This window comes from Phyllostomus discolor, chromosome 2 (assembly GCF_004126475.2).
Source record: "Phyllostomus discolor isolate MPI-MPIP mPhyDis1 chromosome 2, mPhyDis1.pri.v3, whole genome shotgun sequence".
Taxonomy (NCBI): Eukaryota; Metazoa; Chordata; class Mammalia; order Chiroptera; family Phyllostomidae; genus Phyllostomus; species Phyllostomus discolor.
In genome coordinates this window covers 116,185,937-116,202,524 of record NC_040904.2, presented here as the reverse complement: position 1 = coordinate 116,202,524, position 16,588 = coordinate 116,185,937, and the positions used below count along the sequence as shown (strand labels likewise).

The 16,588-nt window shown below is 41.9% G+C and overlaps 1 protein-coding gene across 3 annotated transcripts in view; it reads left to right on the top strand.

The window, feature by feature from the left end:
• Nucleotides 1-1,760: 1,760 nt before the first annotated feature.
• Nucleotides 1,761-16,588, top strand: part of ZMYM2 (zinc finger MYM-type containing 2) — a 131,082-nt gene continuing 116,254 nt past the window's right edge. The window contains exons 1-2 of one of the 3 annotated variants that reach the window (XM_028532748.2): nt 1,761-1,960; nt 2,984-3,052. The gene's annotated coding sequence lies outside the window, so the exon portion shown is untranslated. Of the gene's footprint in view, nt 1,961-2,052; nt 2,236-2,983; nt 3,053-16,588 lie in introns of those variants that run through there. The other 2 variants (XM_036018390.1, XM_028532749.2) reach the window with 2 other exon arrangements.

The window sequence follows — 16,588 nt, the reverse complement described above, 5'->3', positions numbered from 1 at the left end:
AGTGGGAAAGGGGGGCAAGAGGGAGAAAAGGCACAGAGAGTAATAGCATAAACCGTACGTAAAAAAATAGACATGCGGAGGTTAAGAATAGAATAAGAAATGTAGAAGCCAAAGAACTTATATGTAGGACCCATGGACATGGACTAAATGGGGAGCATGCTGGGGGCAGGCAGAGTGCAGGGCGGAGTGGAATAAAGGGGTGAAAATGGGACAACTGTAACAGCATAATCAATAAACTATATTAAAAAAGAATGTAAATGCAAAACAGAGCTGTGTATTATGAAGTCTTATAAGGATGTTTCATTGTAGTGAGAAAAGTTTACAGTTATCAAATAAAAGTTTTGCTACCCTTCTCCAACCTGCAGCCATACTATTTTGAGAAAGCTGGTTTAAATACATCTTGGGTATTCTTAAGCTTAGAGTTATATTTATTGGATTTCTCCCTAGCTGGAAGAATTACTTTATTTTTTAAACTCATAATTCATAAATGAATCTCAATTTCTTTTGCTGTAAGTCGGTACAGTGTTTATCGTCAGTTTTTACCGAGACCTTTGAGGATGGTTAACTTCATTACAAACGTCCTCTTCACCTCATCTCGTACAACGTTCAATGGTAATATCACACGTCTATTCATTAGTAGGCAGTGGAGGATAATGGAACTAAGTTTAATTCATCCATCCATGTCCCCAACTCCGTCGCTGTTATCCCGCCATCGGCCGCTAGGGCCAGATTGGAGTCCTGGAACCTCACCGGTCCTGCGTGCGCTTGAGACGTCGGGGTGGACGGGAACAAAAGAGGAGCTGTGGCCGGTGCGCTGCTCCCCGGGGCGACGGGACGGGCTGTTGACCCCTGACGCCGGAAGACCAGACGGTGCAGGGTGGCGGCGGAAGCCTCCAAGAACACACGGTGGCCCCTGTCCGTCCATCCGTGGGCCCAGTATCAGGGGTGCCTGCAGCGCCTCCATTTTGGTCGCTGGGGCGGGTAGTGGCGTCTGGGAGTTCCCGCTGTCTCCTGTCCCCGAGCCCCACGCGGACGCTGGGAGCGGGATCTCCCTTGGCCGAATGGCGCAGCACAGAGAGGGCTGCTCGGGAACACGTCGCCCAGCCCCACGAGCTCGGTTCCGAGTGGGCCCCGACAAGATGGAGGACGCCGTCTCCTTCCGCAGCCATGACGGGCGGTGGGGCTGCTCCTCACAGGACGAGGCGCGGGTGGACGTGCGTCCGCCCCAAATCACTCCGTAACGCCTTCGCCCGCCGCCACATACCCCTGGCCCGCGCCAATCCTTATTCGGGAGCGCGCACGGGGTCTCCAGGACCTGCACAGGAAGGTTTTTGGGGACTTCGAGGCCGCGTCCCTCCCCAAGCAGAACCCTGGGAACCAATGCGGCGGCCTGTACTCCCTGGCTCGATAGAGAGCAGGCGGCCGGGCCTCAGCGTCTCGACCCGTCCAGAACCTTGGACAGTCTCTCCTTATTCCCCCTCTAGGGCCGAGTGGGAGGTTGGCGCGGCCGCAAAGAAAGTCAGGCCGCTGACCTGATGGACCGGGTGGGGGCGGGGCGGGAGGCGGGGGCGAAGGCCCGGGCTGGCGGAGGGGAAAGGGAATCGAAAAGGTGGGGGGTGTGATCTGCGCTTGATGGAGAGCCTCTCGGGCCATCCCCTCAAGGGGTTCCTGAAGGAAGGGAGACCCAACCAATGGAAGTGCCCCGGGCACCTAAGCCAGCCTTCCCCGCAAGCCAATTGGAGTTCGGAGGGCGGGGCGTTTTGGGCCTCAGCCTTGCCGCCGCCTCCACCTCCTCCGCGGACGCCTCCTCCTTCTCCTCCTCCTCCTCCTCCGCTGCTACTGCTCCAGCTCCTGCTCACAGCACTAAACCCGAGACTGGACCGAGCGGAGTTGTGCGCGTCGCCGAAGGGGGTGGGTCGGGGGAGGGGAGGTTCGTTCACGGAGCCGCAGCCAGAACCGGGTGAGGCTCGTCCCCGCGGTCTTCCCAGTCCGGGCCCGCGGACAGTGGGGGTGGGTGGGTGCAGCGCAGCCTCGGGAGGCGGAGGCTGCCGGGGAGGCGGAGATGAGCTAGGGCGGCCTCCGGAGCCTCCCACCGGCCCGGGACTAACCCCCGCGGCGCGGTTGCCGTCTCCCCTGCGCGTCGGATCCCGGGGGTTGGTCCGGGCTGGCTCATGTCTCAGCGCCGTCGCGTGCGGCCGGAGGGCTGCGGGCCGAGGGCGAGGCCGGGAGGGCCCGGTGAGCAGGCCGGGAGGGGGGCGCCGGGGCGGGGGGGGGGTGGTCTTGGGCATTTTTCTTTTTCTCCGGGGGGCGGTGGGGGAGGGGCGGCCGGTCTTCAGCTCCCGGGACTGGCTGGAGTTGGGGCCCCCAAGTTTGGGGGCGAGGGTCAGTGTCTGCGCTGGGCTCTTCTCCGCTCTCCCGTCCCTGGTACTGTGCGGCCCTGCTCCGCACGTATTGTTTGGCTGGGTCTCTAATGGCGGACGGGGAGGCAGCGCAGCCGGTCTCCGACTGCGGGGGGGGGGGGGGGGGGCGAGTCTCGGGCCCAGGGCAGACGTTTGGGGCAAATATTGGAGACTTCATCCTAGCGGCGACGTGAGCCACTCTTACCTTAGAGTTGGTGCCTGGAGTGACGGGAGAGGCTCCGGGTGGGCCCATTTGGGAGAAAATGTTATTCCCTTGCTGGCGTCGAGGCAATGTTTGCCCTTCCCCCGTTCCCTTCCCTGGGGCAGGTTGCATGCCCTCCGCCTTCTCCCTCCAGATTTTATCTTTCATTTGGGTTTTGGTACCAGATTCTTATTTTACGTCGTTTTGTTTCGCTTTACGTACAAGGGATTGTTGAGGGATTGTTCGGCTGGTCAGTGATAACAGAAGAGCCGAACCTCCTTGACCTCTATTCCCTTATCTGTTTCCTTCTGGTGGGAAGGCTTGTTTGGCCCACCTGGATATATTGTTCTTTAAACAATTCTCATTTTTCATCTTACCCCAGGAGCAGAAATCGTCTTCAACCCAGTGTGGTGCATCTTTGACAGACGGAGAGAAGGAAAATACCCTCATTGTGAGTCTTTTACCCCTGATTTGTTGCTCTTAGAGGAAGTTGTCAGTTTGTAGGGGTTCAGCCTTAGGACCTGTCTATTCCCGTTGTTTTGATGGGGAGGAGCATACCGGCCCGAAGCCTGGTTAATGGTTGGGGAGGCATCTGGGAGTGGGCACTGCCATTTGTACCGCTGCAGATATGTCCCTGCTGCTGCAACACCAACCTCAGCAACCAGACGTTGGTCCTGCAGCTAGCTACGCTACTCAGAGGAGGGTTGCAGGGACCGAGGGCATATTTCTGGTGCCCTCTAGAGTTCCACAGTGGGAACTGAAGTTTGTTTTAAAAGCTATGCAAGCAACCCTCTTTAACCTTTTTTTCTACCTTTACAATAGATAATTGATTGAAGGACTGGAAAAATAGAAATAAACATTTTACTTTTTGTTTGTGTCTTATTTAAAACTCAGATTTAGACTCTTCGTGTTCATGAGTTGGTTGATCTCTTTCATGTCTGCCTAGGCATGAAGTCCACTCCTTTAATACTCTTAGTCCACCAATTATCAATAGTATGCTGATCACACCAGCCCATTGCTTCAGTTACTCTAGTTGTCCATCTTCTGAGCTCGGTAGTCTTCACTTGAGTCATTCTTAAATGTGTTATCTGAGAGTATTGTTTAATGCTTGTAATTTGTTTATTTTAAGGCAGTCTGATAATGTTCTTTACAGTAACATAAACATAATCAATCAAAACTTCCATCATTTAAAATTAGTTATAAAATATCAGTGAAGTTAGCACTATAGGCACATTGTATTTCTGGAGTCCATTGACAGTTGATACTGTAACTTGAAGATCTCTGTGAGAGGCTAGTCATAAGTATGGTAGCTTATACTTAATTATGAAGTCCCAAAAGGGTCGGAGGACAGTTAATTGGTGAATATTTTCTGAATACTGATTGTAAAGGATGATTTAAAAGTGACAGCTCATATTAAATAGATCAGCAGTCATAGGCACAGTGCACAACACTTTCAGGTATTATTTCCTTTAATCTTAGCGAGGAGCCTCTAGGGTAATAAAAATAGCATGTGTTGAACCCCAGTTGTATGTCGGCACTATTATAAACTAAGTTAAAAAGTTGATTTAGAAGTTTTCAAATTTATGAGTGAGAGTAGTATACTGAATCTCTGTGTACGTATCATTTACATACTCTAATTTGTACACATGTCCAAACTAATTTTAACATGTGTTAAGTAATTTAATACTCATGAAAACCCAGTGATATAGGTACTATTTGTATTCCTAATTTGTAGAGGAAGAATAATACCAAATGTCATTCTTGTCTTGCTTAATGATTTAGCTTGGAATAAAAATTATTTAAAAATGCCAGTTAATGGTGTTTTAATGTGTCAGACAAGATGAAGAAAACCTGAGAATTTTTAATTGACTTTGACTAAATGAGTTTATTATTTATTGGGCACTTAATATGAGTTAGGTGGTATTAGATACACTTATGAACTATGTTGACAGTTAAAATACACACTTATGGGGTTTTTCTTTAGAGCATTCTTTTTTTTTTTTTTTTTTTTTTTTGCCCCACCTCCCCCTAGAGCATTCTTAATAGTATGTATCACACTCCTCTCCCACCTGTCCTTTTAAAAAGTTGGGGGAAAGTTACTGGGTGTTCCCTACTTTTCCATGTTCTCCCCGCACCCAAAAAAAGATTATTTATTTATTTATCTATAGATAATGGGTAAGGGAGAAAGAGAGGGAGAGAAACATCAATGCGTGGTTGCCTCTTGCATGCTCCCCTGTGGGGACCTGGCCTGCAACCCAGGCATGTGCCCTCACTGGGAATCAAACCAGCGACCTTTTGGTTTGAAGGCCAGTGCTGAGTCCACTGAGCCACACCAGCCAGGGCCTCACCATGTTCTACTTTTGTATAATCTCTTAGGCTGGACTTTTGTACCTCATTTGGTGACAACAGTCCCTACATCACTTAGATGTCACACAAGTGCTGATGGATATTTTTTGACATACCACCTGTATAAGTGTTTATAGTCTTAAAAGTTTCATTATACTTTTGCGTTTGAGATAAAGTGAATCTTTACCTTTAATTAGATGCTGTAGTGTTACTGTAATACAAGGAATATATGTGAAATTCTGGAGCTCTCTCTTTGTTGTCAAAAGGTGTGGAATAATTAGAAGTTTTGTGTTTCTCTTTCTAGGCATAACATCTGTCTTTGTTCCATGTAACAACATTTGAAACATGGATTATTATTATATTGAATAACACTTACTACAAGAAGACTTTTGGCGTATTCAACTTGCTTGTGTTTTTTAGGGAATGCAGTGAGTCCAAACACCCATTGGATTCTTGAACAGTAATTTTATGCAGGGCATTTTCAGTTGGGAAACAAGTAGACAGAGAGATGGCTTCGATTCAGTGCATTTTCCATTTTAAAAAATTTTAGTTGATTGATTTTTTATTTCTGTCAGAACATAGAACTGGCTTTGTAGACTTGAACAGGACTTTTGAACTAAGCAGACCTAAAATTACGCACAAATTATGTAGTGTGTAAAGACCTATGAAGTTGTCAGTGAGAAAAACTGCTGTTAGATAAAGCCATAATTTTGAACTGTGGGACCCTAGGTAACAGTTGTAGTTTATTTGTATTTTTTAGTTTGTTTGTATACAGCAAGAAAATACTGTTTTACATAGTTGGAGTTGCAAATTTTCACATTTGCAACCTCTTTTTAAACAACTCACTTTATAATCTTAGATTTCTGTTGTTAAAATATAGAGATGGGAAGAGCATTATTGAGGCCAGCACTAAACACTTACTGGTAGCAAGATACGTTGGTCATCTTCCCCTGGCCAGGTAGCATTGTCCGGATATGCCAAGGTTGCATGTTCAGTCCCCAGTCAGAGCACATAAAAGAATCAACCAATGAATGTATAAATGAGTAGAACAACAAATTGATGTTTTTCTCTTTCTCTGTCTCTAAAATCAATAATTAAAAAAAAAGATAAGTTGGTCAGCTCCGTGTGAATTAAAATTTGGATTAAAAACACATTTCAGCATATTTGTTTTATTGCATATTTTAAAATATATTAATTTTTATACCAAGTTTTAATAATACTTGAAGTATTTGGAAGTCTAGAAGAAATTTTTGTATACTATTAAAAAATTAATTTAGAGTTAAAAAGATGTTTAGAGGGGTGTGCAAAATCTCTTGATCACATGGCTAGTTTGGGATTTTTTTATTTTAACCTCATAGCAGTCCATTGAAAATTAGAAGTAATAAATTTTTTTAAAAAGTCTGTATTTTTAGAGAGAGGGGAAGGGAAGGAAATGGAGAGAAACATCTCTGTGAAAGAGAGAAATAGCTGCCTCTCACATGCCCCCAGTTGGCGACCCGGCCTATAACCCAGGCATGTGCCCTGACTGGGAAATGAACCTGTGACCCCTTGGTTTGCAGGCTGGCACTCGGTCCACTCAGCTACACCAGCCAGCGCAGAAGTAATAAAATTTAAGGAAATTCATGTTTTTTAATTTGGAAGAAGGTATAATTGTTGGGGTTTATTTTTAATGATTTCATTAGTGTCCTGTAGGTCTTAGTGTTTGTTATTATAAAAAGTGATTTAAAAATAAACTTGGGATATTAGGACAAATAAATAACGAATATTTAATTGATCTGGTTTAAAAAGACATATTTCATTGTTTTATGTTCTTGGTTTTGTTTATTTTTGTTGAAGTTATCAGATTATAGAGAATTTCAAACATTTTCTTTAAAAAAAATTTTAATCTCCACCCAAAGACATTTCTTTCATTGCTTTTAGACAGAGAGAAAGAAAGAGACAAACATTGATGTGAGGCAGAAACATTGATCGGTTGCCTCGTGTATGTGCACCAACCAGGGATTGAACTCACGAACTAGGTATGTGCCCTGACTGGGAATCAAATCTGGAATCTTTTAGTCTATGGGATGACGCTGCAACCATCTGAGCCACATTGGCCATGGCTCAACCATTATCTTTAGTATCAGTAGGCTGTCAAGGATCAGGTTTCTCTTTCTTCTCCAGGGGTTCTAGATTTTTTTTCAATAGTGTACCTAGTGAATTTGAAGTCAAATTTGTTTTTGTGAATTTGAAGTTTAAAGATTAAAAAAATAAATATATCTCAAACTAATATAATGTATGTCAATTATAGCTCAATTTAAAAATATTTAAAATATTTTATCCTTAAATTATTATTTTAGTATGATTTAAAATTTAAAAAAAATTTTTATTTTATTTATTTGTAGAGAGAGGGGAAGGGAGACAGAGGGAGAGAAACATCAATGTGTGGTTGCCTCACATGTGCCCCCTACAGGGGATCTGGCCCACAGCCAAGGCATGTGCCCTGACTGGTAATTGAACTGGCCACCCTTTGGTTCATAGGACACCACCCCAATTCGAAATCAATCAATCAATCTTTTTTTTTTTTTTTTTTTTTTTAGATTTTCTTTATTTATTTTTAGAGAGGGAAGGGAGGAAGATAGAGAGAGAGACAGAGAAACTTCAATGTGCGGTTGCTGGGGGTTATGGCCTGCAACCCAGGCATGTACCCTGGCTGGGAATCGAACCTGGGACACTTTGGTTCCCAGCCCATGCTCAATCCACTGAGCTACGCCAGCCAGGGCTTCAATCAATCAATCTTTAAAAAAGTTAATGTTAAATTGTAATTTTAAGATAAATTTACTAGGAGTTGAATTAATTGTTGGAACCTCAAATTAAAAAAATTGTGAAAGATCTGTCATAATTCTTGCAGTAAACTTTTAAATAATTTAGATTGGATAGGAAAAATGCTTAAATGGCTATTTTAAGTAAAATTGTGAAGTATGGTTAGAGTTTTCAGACAGAAGAGAGTTTATAAAAGATGACTAATTCAGTGAGACAAATGTTTTTTTTTTTACTTTATTACAATGCCATATGTATATTACTTTTGCTGTAATTACCCACATACCTTGTATGGATTTATTTTTATAGCATTCGGAACTGAAATCATGGTTTTCTAACTTACAACATTAAAAAAACTTCTTGTAATGCTGGAATAATTTTATAAATCATTCATTTCAAAGAGGCCTAGGAAGAGCATTTTTTGGACTATTGAGCTGGATCAGACTAAGAATAGTTCACGCTAATCAGTCATGGCAGTGCAGAAGTCATTTATTCTTGAAATTATACATTTTTTAAAAATTATATTTTATTGCTTATGTTATTACAGTTCCAGTATTTCTTCCTTTACCCGCCCTACCCAGTACCCCCACTCAGTGAATCTAGACAGGTTCCTGCTAGTACTGTGCCTAGGGCCCCTTAGCAAGAGATACTGGGTGGAGCTAGGGGCTCTGAGAGGCCAGCTACTGCTTGTTTGATAGGAATTAGGGAGTTGTGAAGCTTGAGCCAAGACCAAGGCATTCATATGGAAACATCACAGTTACTCAGATATGGCACCAGCCTGATGGCTCTGTGGCACCGTGGCTCTGTGCGGGGATGGCTCAGAAACAGGACATTGGTCTTGGCCCACCTTTCTGTTGGAGAGAAAACTGTCCTCCAGCTTCCGCCTTGATGCCAGACACTTTAGTTCCCCCCCTTATGCCACTAGTGCCTTTTAAGCTGCCACCTCAGTGTTGCATCTCGGAGTGAATCTGAGTAAGTACAGGTGTGGTTTTTCTAGGGGGAACTGTTTGGGACTCCAGAAATTTTTTCCACTTATTCAATTCCTGCTGGTTTTTGCAACTATAAGTTATGGAGACTTATATGTTCATACCAGTGGAACCCTTGGCTGGGGGGCCTGGTGTGGGTCTGGGACTTCTCACTCCTGAGATAACCCTCATGAAGTTTTATCCACTACCTGTGGATGTGGGACCAGCCCAATGCACGTCTGTGCCCCTCCTACCAGTCTGGATAGACGTGGTTTATTTAATTCTGTAATTGTCAGTCTTCCATTCAATTCTGTTTCTGATGGTTCTGCTTCATGGTGGTTCTATATTTTAGTTGTAATTTATATGAGGTTTTGCAAGGAGTTGAGCAATGTTTACCTATGCTGCCATCTTGACCTGGTGTCCTCTTATACCTTTTGGTTTTACATTTGTATTTGTATTTTTTTCTTTGACACTTATAATATTTTATTTTATTTTTGTTTATTTTTAAAAAGATTTTATTTATTTATTTATATAGAGAGGGAAAGGGAAGGAGAAGGAGAGGGAAAGAAACATCAATGCATTTCTACCTGGGGACCTGGCCTGCAACCCAGGCATATACCCTGACTGGGAATTGAACTGGCAACCCTTTGGTTCACTAGCCTGTGTTCAATCCACTGAGCTACACCAGCCAGGGTGTCATATTTTATTTTAAATTATTTTAATTTGTTTTATTTCTAGCCCTAATATGATACCAGAATTCTTATATGTTCATGGTTCTGTGTTTGTTTGTTTTGAAGTATTGGAAATTTGGTCCTTGTTTTTTTCTTTTTTTCTTTTAAAAGATTTTATTCATATATTTTTAGAGAGAGAGTAAGGGAGAGAGAAAGACAGGGGGAGAAAAAAATCTACTCATTGCCTCTTGCAAGCCCTCAGCCAGGGACCTGGCTGAAATCCAGGCATGTGCCCTGAGCAGGAATTGAGTTTGCAGGCCAACGCTCAATCCACTGAGCCACACAAGCCAGGGCTCCTTGTTTTAATTAGTTACTTTATATCATTACTATGAAATTCAACTTGTCTTAGCTTTACAACTATCATTACAGTGAATATTGTCTCACTTTGTATGTTTTTTGTCTTTAATATTGTATACTCCTATTCTTTTTTACTTTAAAGATTTCTTAAAATTTATTCTTAGAAGGGAAGGGAGGGAGGAAGAGAGGGAGACACATTGATGTGCAAGAGAAACATTTGTTGATTGCCTCTCATTGGCTCCCAACCTGGCCACCTGGTGTGCAGTCCAGGTTCTTTTGGTTTGCAGGAGGACGTCCAACCCACCTAGCTACACCAGTTCGGTCTCTAGTTCTGTTTCTTAATCAGATAAGTTTAATACCTGCCTAATAAATCATTACATATGTATCTCCGAACAGTGTTTTTGCATTGCTCATCAAAGAGAAGCTTCTGTTCAAATTAGTCTTTGTCTTCCTTGAGACAAACTCCTGACTTCTCTTATTTTCTGTTCTTTTCGCTTGTACATCACATTTTCATCCTTGATGTCCTTGCCTAGCTGTTTTCATCCAATCTTTCTCCTAACTCCTTTTGCATTAAAAAAAAAAAATGCAACACAATATCTGTAATAGTATCGTATGTTCTAAGTCTAATTTTTCTGTACTTATTTGAGGCATATGAAATTTTAGTAAACTTAAATTTGGTTAAAGCCCTGGCTGGCGTAGCTCAGTGGATTGAGTGTGGGCTGCGAACCAAAGGGTCACAGGTTTGATTCCCAGTCAGGGCACATGGCTGGGTTGCAGGTCAGGTCCACATTGGGGGCCACGCCGAGAGGCAACCGAGAGGCAACCACACATTGATGTTTCTGTCTCTCTCTTCCTTCCTCCCTTCCCCTCTCTAAAAATAAATAAATAAAATCTTAAAAAAAAAAAAAGAGGTAACTCTAGTTAAAAAAAAATTTGGTCAAAGATGCAATGTGGGTGTGGTTCTAATGGTATATTGGAACTTCATATGGAAAGGGATCTAGTGAGACTTAATTTTGCAGTTCTGGTGAAATCAATTTTTGTCACTTGAGTGTTACAGGAGATTTGCAATATGACAGGAGTTTTGGAGTTGGGTTGGGGTTCAAATTTGTCTTGCCTACAAAGGAACTTTGGGATGATGAAAATGTTCTAAAACTATATAGTGGTAATGACTGTAAATACATAAGTTTACTAAAATTTTTCAAAGATTTCACAAAATAAGTAAATTTTATTGTATGCAAATTATGCCTCAATAAAACTGTTAAAACCCAGTTTTGATTTACTATTTACAAGTTGGTGATCTGTGGTAAGTCATTTCACCTCTGAGCCTTATTTTACTCATTTTGACAAATGAGTATAGTAATTAATGCCTGCTCTCCTAAGATTGCTTATGAGATAAGGATTAACACCATTATAGGCTATGTGACTGGCCAATGGTAGTTGCTCAGTTAGCAGCAGCTACAGTTATCTGTATGGACCAAATATGAATTTGTTGCTACCACTAGTACAGTAAACGCACTGAATACTCATCTTAGAGTAAAGAGGAGGATTATATCAACAGCTTCCCTTATTTAGCTACCTTATTAGCCTAAAAGTGGGCTAAAGTGCTCTATACTCCAGAATCTAAGCAACTTTTCCAAAACAAACTTTTTCCTTTTCCCAGACTTTTCAAAAGAAGTTCACTGACTTGTACTCTCAACACTATACCAGATGTGCTCCTTTTCAGTTCACTGGTGACTTTTTGTCAAATCTACAAGTGCCTCTTTTTTTTTGTATTCTAGAACACTTGAAATTTATTATATTCTTTGAAACTCTCTTGACTCCTGGGACTTTGAACTTAATATGGTTTTATTCTTATACTTACCTTCTCCTTCACTTCCCCAAAATGTTGAGACATTTAAGTGTCCTTATTTCCCAAGATAATTAGCTATTCCTTGTTTTGTACTTGAACCATAGTTCATTGTGTTAGAATATAGGGTGTTATGTGTATTTATAGTGCACATGCACCCTGTTCCTTATTCTAGCCTACTGCCAGATCAATTTTTTCAAAAGCCCAGCCTGAACTGATTGGATCAGTCACTTTGCAGAAACTTGAGGAGGGATTCCTGTTGGCTTATGAAACAAAATACAAACTAGTCTGGACTTTAAAAAGAAGAAATCCATTAGGAAATGTGCTGTGTTTTTAGGTGTGTTCTCAGTGTTCAGTTTAGGGGAGAGAATCTGGAAATGAATAAATATAAACAAATATAATAGACATACAGAAATAGTTGTATGCGTATCAGGACAGTTCTGAAGAATATTTTGCTTATAAAAATAAAAGATGCTCTTAAAATCTTCAAGTAGTAAAGAAATATATGAGGTGATAAATGAAAGTTTCCCATAATCCATTTCTTTTGAGACCAGTGTTTGCAATTTTTTTTTATATTTTATTTATTTATTTTTAGAGAGGGAAGGGGGGCGAGAGGGGGGGAGGGGGAGGGGGAGAGAGAGAGAGAGAGAGAGAGAGAGAAAGAGAGAGAAAGAAAGAGAAACATCAGTGTGCGTTTGCTGGGGGTTCTGGCTTGCAACCCAGGAATGTACCCTGGCTGGGAATCGAACCTGGGACACTTTGGTTCCCAGCCCACGCTCAATCCACTGAGCTACGCCAGCCAGGGCTCAGTGTTTGCATTTTAAAATATATTCTTATTTGTCTGCATATAGACTATTACCAACAATTGACATTTTTGATGCAGGTGTGATAATTCTTATAATCCCTTACCTATCCTTATATGTTGTAAAAGCATTCAGCTGATTAATGTTTGAATTCTAGTGGTCAGTGTATCAGACTAGTTCACAACCTTGGTTCTATATGATTGAGGGATAATGTGGTACAATGAAAGCTATATGGACTTTAGGTATAAACCGTGGCTTTGCCTGTTGTATGCCATAGGAAAGTTATCTGATAACACAATAGTTTACCATCTACAAAATGGGGTCATAATACGAGGGGGAAACCCATAAATGAGAATTGTCTTCTGGAGGGCGGGCCCCTTATAGTACAGGCCTCCCTCCTACGTGAGTGTTCTAAGAACCCATCTGTATCAGTGTGCCAGTTGTCATTGTTGTGAGAGTTTGCGTTCAGTTTCAGTGAAATTTTTTTGAAGACTCTTTCAGCGCATTTGCCCATTTCATCATGGGTGATTTACAAGTGTACCTCCCCATATCACACTGAGTGTTCAGCAGTGTTTGACCAAAAATGCATGTCCCCTGTGCCCAACCCTCCCTATTCACCCAATCTTGCCCGGAGTGTCTTTTTTTCTGTCTCCCCCCCCCCCCCCCCCCCCCCCCCCCCCCCCCCCCCCCCCCCACCAGCTCCTTAAAAAAGTCATTAAAGGGAAATGTTCTGCTGATATGGAAGAGATGAAACAAAAAATGGCAGAAGCACTAAAAGACATCAAAATTGATGAGTTCAAGAATTGTTTTGAGCAGTGGAAAAAACATCTCAATACATGTATTACATCAAATGGAGAGTACTTTGAAGGTGATTGAAGTTTACACATGTAAGAACAAATACACAATTTTTTATAGGTCTTTTTTGGGTCCCCCTCATATATTTAAGATACCTATATATTAAGGTAGTTTCAATGAGTGTGGTACCAAGTATCGATATGTCTTTATAAATGGTAATTGTTATTATTGTATTAAATGTGTGATAGAATTGAGAGACAAAAGTAGAGCTCAAGTTATGAGGAATGAATGAAGGAGAGAAATGAAGTAAGACTTAATGAGCACCTTTGCTTCAGAGCTTATAATACTTACTAGATAATTAAACAAAACTACACCGAGTTGTAAATGATAGGTAGGATTGACTATTTACTTTGCGAAGTTTGTCTCCTAAGGGAAAAAAACACCCAAGGATTTCCTTTGGTGTATAGTCCATGTTCTTTTTCTGATCCTTTGATTTTTGAGACCAGTAAGTGAACATCTAAAGAACGTATCTCTGGGAAAGAATGCTGATAAGAATGGTCATGAGATTTGAGTCTCATGAAATGGAGGTCATACATTTTTATTTAGTAATAATTTATTACTAAATAAATAAATTTTATCTAGGACCACAAATAAAATTTTATTTAGTAATAGGACTACTTTAGTCCTTAGTACCTGAAGTTCAGGTACTTCAGCCTTAAGTTCAGCCTTTTTGAGTTTGTGGTCCCATTGACTTATTTTTGTTTTTTTTAATCCTTACCTGAGGATATGTTTGTAGGATTTTTCTTTAAGAGAGAGAGAAGGGGTGAGGCAAGAGAAACATTGATGTGAGAGAGAAATATAGATTGGTTGCCTCTTGTATGTGTCCCAGTGGGGGATCGAACTTGCAGCCTAGGTATGTGCCATACTGGGAATTTAACCTGCTATGTTTTGGTGTATGGGAGGACATACCAACAAATGGAACCACTTAGCAAGGGCCCATTGGCTTATTGATGACAATATTGCTGTTTCTTTAGGTGAGGTGAGGTTTTTTTTTAAAAAAATATGTTTTATTGATTATGCTGTTATGGTTGTCACATTTTCACCCCTTTATTCCCCTCCGCCCTCACACCCCCTCCCACCCCCATTCCCCCCCTTTAGTTCATGTCCATGGGTCCTACATACAAGTTCTTTGCTTCTACATATCCCATACTATTCTTAACCTCCACCTGTCTATTTTCTACCTACTATTTATACTACTTATTCTCTGTACCTTTTTTCCCTCTCTCCCCCTTCCCTGCTGATGACCCCCCATGTGATCTCCATTTCTGTGATTCTGTGCCTGTTCTAGTTGTTTGCATAGTTTTTGTTTTTGTTTCAGGTTCGGTTGTTAATTAACCAATTAATTAACTGAGTTTGTTGTCATTTTACTGTTCATATTTTTTATCTTTTTCTTAGATAAGTCCCTTTAACATTTCATATAATAAGGGCTTGGTGATGATGAACTCCTTTAACTTGACCTTATCTGGGAAGCACTTCATCTGCCCTTCCATTCTAAATGAGAGCTTTGCTGGATAGAAAGGCAAGGATGGAGGTCCTTGCCTTTCATGACTTGGAATACTTCTTTCTAGCCCCTTCTTGCCTGCAATATTTCTTTTGAGAAATCAGTCTTATGGGAACTCCTTTGTGGGTAACTGTCTCTTTTCTCTTATTGTTTTAAGATTCTCTCCTCTTTAATCTTGGATAATGTAATTATGATGTGCCTTGGTGTGTTCCTCCTTGTGTCCAACTTCTTTGGGACTCTGTGAGCTTCCTGGAAGTCTATTTCCTTTGCCAGATTGGGGAAATTCCCCTTCATGATTTGTTCAAGTAAGTTTTCAGTTTCTTGCTCTTCCTCTTCTCCTTCTGGCACCCCTATGATTTGGATGTAGGAATGTTTAAAGATGTCCTGGAGGTTCCTAAGCCTCTCCTCATTTTTTTGAATTCCTGTTTCTTCATTCTGTTGTGGTTGAATGTGTCTTTCTTCCTTCTGCTCCAAATGGTTGATTTGAGTCTTGGTTTCGTTCCTGACACTGTTGGTTCCCTGTACATTTTCCTTTATTTCACATAGCGTGGCCTTCATTTTTCCCTCTAATTTGTGACTTTATTCAGTCACTTCTGTGAGTGTCCTGATTACCAGTGTTTTGAACTGTGCATCTGATAGGTTGACTATCTCTTTGTCTCTTAGTTGTATTTTTTCTAGAGCTTTGATCTGTTCTTTCATTTGTTCCATTTTTTTTTTTTTTTGTCTTGAAGTGCCTGTTACGTACGAGGGGTGGAGCCTTAGGTGTTCACCAGGGTGGGGCAATTCCCAAGACTGCTTTGTGACGCTGTCTGTGGGGGAGGGGCCTGAGGGAACAGTGCCTCCTACTCGGTTCTCTAACAGTTTTTGGTCACTTCCCCCACTACCTAAAATCAAATTGGGCCCTTCTGTTGCTGATTCCCAGGTGGGTGGGTTTGTGTACATTCCAGGATCCAGTGGGTTTCTCCCGTGAACTCTCCTGGGAGGTTGGGTATTTACCCCACCACCTCAACCCTCACAGGTATTTTTAATCAGAGGCTTTGCGGCTTCATTTCCCTGTACTGGAACCCTGGGTTGTGAGGTCTGTCTTGCTCCCCAGTTGTTCCTCCTGGTTTATGTGCATGAGAACTTGGGACTGCCTGGTCTGCCAGCCACTGCCTTGCCAGCACCAGTCCTCCAGCCACCACTGCCTTGCCTCGAGTCCTCTCTGCCCGGTTGCCTGTCTCTGCTCCTTCTACCAGTCTGCGTGAATGTTTTCTTCTTTAACTTGTTGGATGTTGGACTTCCATATATTTCGATTTTCTGTCAGTTCTGGTTGTCTTTTGTTTTTAAATTTGTTGTTGTCCCTATTTTGTTTGTGCACGGAGGCACAATGTGTCTGCCTATGCCTCCATCTTGGCCAAAAGTCCTCTAGGTGAGGTGAGGTCTTAATCATGGAACTTTTAAATTGACCTAAAGAAGGTTGCTATTATTTTTTTTAAGTCCTCTGTGTCATCATCTTTAAACTGCAGGGAGAATTTGGAATTAAAAACAGTCACTAAACCCTGGCTGGCATAGCTCAGTGGATTGAGCGCGGGCTGGGAACCAAAGTGTCCCAGGTTCGATTCCCAGCCAGGGTACATTCCTCGGTTGCAGGCCATAACCCCCAGCAACCGCACATTGATGTTTCTCTCTCTCTCTCCCTCTCTCTCCCTCCCTAAAAAGAAATAAATAAAATCTTTAAAGAAAATTATTAAAAAAAAAACAGTCACTAAACTAGGTCATAAGCTTGGACCAAGTATCATAAGAATAAATAAATGTTTGTTTTTGAATTAATATATATGGTTCAGGTTCGCTAATGCTCTCCT